Genomic DNA, 4,725 nt, shown 5'->3' with positions numbered 1-4,725 from the left:
TTATACATACCCACTTTGATTTATTTAACTTCCACTTTGTTTGACTGTGATGCCGAGAACGGGGTGGAGTTCCCCACGTTCTCACATATACGTCATGTCCGATGGCGCGCCTCCTTACCCTTTACACTAGACGTCACTATCACGTGACCGGGATGCCCCGGTAGTTTATGACGCACGTAGAGGGCTTAGCCTAAACCTGTACCGCGGGCTATCAGAGCCATGAAGACGTGTACCCATACCACTCCATCCACCGCTCCTGATGAATGCTGATGCAGGAAACGCATTTTGCGCAGGGAGTGGGAACTGTCCACTATAGGTAAAAGGCGCATCAAAAAGAACGACTGAACCACGGTAACCCCTGTATTGCATATCTACCTATGGACATTATAAAATGAATGCAATAAGAATGCTATAAGGGACCTGTCGTTTCTCACAGTAAGATGGTCAGCTACAACTACACCTTGTGGACTTGAATATACCTACCATTGGTACAGTATTGCACCAGAGGGTGCCTACTATTGTATAGTAACAGTGTATGTTATTAACACTGTAAATAAACCTCACATGTTTGATGCACTAAGTTTTCATGATCCACCTCTCTTTATAATTACGTGATGAACTATATGAAAAAAATAACTAAACATAGTCGCATATATTCCAGGATTCATAGGGCCCTACACAGTTTTTTTTCTATGGGGCCCCTTGAATCCTAGCTATGCTCTTGTTATAAACCAGCGTTTCCCAACAAGGGTGCCGCGCGCACTGAGACGCCGTGGGAACCCGCTAGGGGTGCCAGGGGTTCCCAGTGGGAATTGTGGACACTGTCACTTTAATATCCCTAGAAACTGCGGCCACGCAGCTTCTAGGGATGTAGCGATCAGTTTGATGTTCCGCCCGCTCACACAGTAAGCGGGCCAAACATTTAACTGAGCAAAATGTAGGAGCAGGACCTGTCAGCATCTTGCTCCTACATTCAATCCCATGGGCCGCTAGCACTTCATGCCAGCAGCCTATGGGAAACCGGGACATGATCTCTTCAGTAGGCGAAATGATATGACGTCATCACGCCTGCTGGAGGTTCCATCCCTGCGGCTCGCAAGATGGAGCCCGAAGAAAAAGAAGAGATGTGCCCTGCAGCCACACAGCCCAGATTAGGTGAGTATGATTTTTTTTTATGGGGGCACAGCATGGGGGACATTATTACTAGGGGCAGAGCAGGCAGGGGGTATTTATACTGAGATGGATAGCATGGAGGACATTATTACTAGAGGCAGAGCAGGGAGGGGGCATTTATACTGAGGGGAAAAGCAAAGGGGACATTATTATGATGAAAGGCACACTGGGGTATGTTATTAGCATATGGAGGCACATTAGGGGCATTATTACTATGTGGGGGCACAGCATGGGGCATTGTTAGAATAAGGGGCACATCAGGGGGCATTATTATTGTATGAGGGTACACAGCATGGGGCATTATTACTATGTGGGAGCACAGCAGGGGGGGATTATTAGTATAAGGAGACACATCAGGGGGCATTCTTACTGTTTGAGGGTACACAGCAGTTTGGGAGGCTATAGGAGGGAGAAAAGAAATAAAGTTGCTAGAAATGAGTGGAGCCTAAGATGTCTGTCTGGCAGTTTCTGAAGGGATAAATTGTACCTGGAAGAAATCGTCACGGTGGTCTGGACCGGATGGAGAGGAAAAGGAAAAGTAACGTCTCTGATCAAAGAAGACGTCACCTGTGAGTCACTTAAAAAGAACCAATCACCTTAAATTAACTGTCCCTATAATAAAAGATTCTCTCTCCCTAAGTTTATTCCTGAAGATACAGACTGTCTGTGCAGTCTCTATCTTATGCTTTTACCTAATCCTGTATAGCGGAGAAGTAAGGCCGGGGGCGGCCATCTTGATGACGTCACAGTGGTGCGTTCCAGCGCTGGAACACAAGGGACGTAATCAAGATGGTGCCCGGCTTTACTGCACCGCTACAGAGGACTGGGTAAAGTATAAGATACAGACTGCAAAGGCAGTCTGTATGTTCATGTAGTTTATTTCTGAAGATACAGACTGCCTGTGCAGTCTGTATCTTATACTTTACCCAGTCCTCTGTAGCGGTGCAGTAAAGCCGGGCACCATCTTGATTACGTCCCTTGCGTTCCAGCGCTGGAACGCACCACTGACGTCATCAAGATGGCCGCCCCCGGCCTTACTTCTCCGCTATACAGGATTAGGTAGAAGCATAAGATACAGACTGCACAGGCAGTCTGTATCTTCAGGGACAGACTAATAGGCCCAGTTAGGATAGACACACACAGCGATCTCGCGCTGTATAGCACAAGATCACTGTGTATTCACAGAGCGGCGGCAAAGGCTCCTGGGAGCCCTTTCTGCCGCTCAGCATGCCGGGAGCTTCCTGTCGCACGCCGGCTCTTTTCAAAAGAGCCAGCGCGAGACAGGAAAAGAAAATGTGTATATTGCGAAAACGCGGCCATAAAAGTAATTAATTCTAATTACAAATATTAATAAAATAACAATTTTAATCTAATTGAAAAAAAAACCCATGATTGGTTCTCTTTAATGGCGGTTTTTATATTGTGTAGAATATTATTTAGTAGGGGTGCCTCCAGCTAACTTTTTTTTCTAAGGGGTTCCCCGAGTTGGAAAGGGTTGGGAAGCACTGTTATAAACCCTAACAATTTATATTTCAAAAAAGACCAAAAGAGTAAGTTCTACAAATATTTGTCCGGTCAAATATAGGACTAGAACTGCAACATCTTATTCAGTGAGGACTTGATTTGTTCTGGCTAAAGGATTTGAAGAAGATTTTAGAGAAAAAAATGTCCTATATAATTAGCAGTTTTCCTGCGTAAGTAGTATTTGTGGGAGGGATGGCAGGCTGGTAGTATTATTAAATTATGAGTAGTGTGTGCGGGAGGCTGGTAGTATTATTAAATTATGAGTAGTGTGTGCGGGAGGCTGGTAGTATTATTAAATTATGAGTAGTGTGTGCGGGAGGCTGGTGGTGAGTAGTGCGGTATGAGTAGTGTGTGCGGGAGGCTGGTGGTGAGTAGTGCGGTATGAGTAGTGTGTGCGGGAGGCTGGTGGTGAGTAGTGCGGTATGAGTAGTGTGTGCGGGAGGCTGGTGGTGAGTAGTGCGGTATGAGTAGTGTGTGCGGGAGGCTGGTGGTGAATAGTGCGGTATGAGTAGTGTGCGGGAGGCTGGTGGTGAGTAGTGCGGTATGAGTAGTGTATGGGAGGCTGGTGGTGAGTAGTGCGGTATGACTAGTGTGTGTGGGAGGCTGGTGAGTAGTGCGGTATGAGTAGTGTGCGGGAGGCTGGTGGTGAGTAGTGCGGTATGAGTAGTGTGTGCGGGAGGCTGGTGGTGAGTAGTGCGGTATGAGTAGTGTGTGCGGGAGGCTGGTGGTGAGTAGTGCGGTATGAGTAGTGTGTGCGGGAGGCTGGTGGTGAGTAGTGCGGTATGAGTAGTGTGTGCGGGAGGCTGGTGGTGAGTAGTGCGGTATGACTAGTGTGTGCGGGAGGCTGGTGGTGAGTAGTGCGGTATAAGTAGTGTGTGTGGGAGGCCGGTGGTGAGTAGTGCGGTATGAGTAGTGTGTGGGAGGCTGGTGGTGAGTAGTGCGGTATGAGTATTGTGTGGGAGGCTGGTGATGAGTAGTGCGGTATGAGTAGTGTGTGGGAGGCTGGTGGTGGGTAGTGGGCTCTGAGGAGTGTGTGGGAGGCTGGTGGTGAGTAGTGCGGTATGAGTAGTGTGCGGGAGGCTGGTGGTGAGTAGTGCGGTATGAGTAGTGTGCGGGAGGCTGGTGGTGAGTAGTGCGGTATGAGTAGTGTGTGGGAGGCTGGTGGTGAGTAGTGCGGTATGACTACTGTGTGCGGGAGGCTGGTGGTGAGTAGTGCGGTATGAGTAGTGTGTGGGAGGCTGGTGGTGAGTAGTGCGGTATGAGTAGTGTGTGGGAGGCTGGTGGTGAGTAGTGCGGTATGAGTAGTGTGCGGGAGGATGGTGGTGAGTTGTGCGGTATGAGTAGTGTGCGGGAGGCTGGTGGTGAGTAGTGTGGTATGAGTAGTGTGCGGGAGGCTGGTGGTGAGTAGTGTGGTATGAGTAGTGTGCGGGAGGCTGGTGGTGAGTAGTGCGGTATGAGTAGTGTGTGTGGGAGGCTGGTGAGTAGTGCGGTATGAGTAGTGTGCGGGAGGATGGTGGTGAGTTGTGCGGTATGAGTAGTGTGCGGGAGGCTGGTGGTGAGTAGTGTGGTATGAGTAGTGTGCGGGAGGCTGGTGGTGAGTAGTGTGGTATGAGTAGTGTGCGGGAGGCTGGTGGTGAGTAGTGCGGTATGAGTAGTGTGTGTGGGAGGCTGGTGAGTAGTGCGGTATGAGTAGTGTGTGGGAGGCGGGTGGTGAGTAGTGCGGTATGAGTAGTGTGCGGGAGGCTGGTGGTGAGTAGTGCTGTATGAGTAGTGTGTGGGAGGCTGGTGGTGAGTAGTGCGGTATGACTAGTGTGTGCGGGAGGCTGGTGATGAGTAGTGCGGTATGAGTAGTGTGTGGGAGGCTGGTGGTGAGTAGTGCGGTATGAGTAGTGTGTGGGAGGCTGGTGGTGAGTAGTGCGGTATGACTAGTGTGTGTGGGAGGCTGGTGGTGAGTAGTGCGGTATGAGTAGTGTGTGGGAGGCTGGTGGTGAGTAGTGCGGTATGAGTAGTGTGTGGGAGGCTGGTGGT

This window comes from Dendropsophus ebraccatus, chromosome 2, assembly GCF_027789765.1.
Source record: "Dendropsophus ebraccatus isolate aDenEbr1 chromosome 2, aDenEbr1.pat, whole genome shotgun sequence".
Lineage (NCBI taxonomy): Eukaryota > Metazoa > Chordata > Amphibia > Anura > Hylidae > Dendropsophus > Dendropsophus ebraccatus.
The sequence above is the reverse complement of the archived record's forward strand: the minus strand, read 5'-3'. Positions refer to the sequence as shown.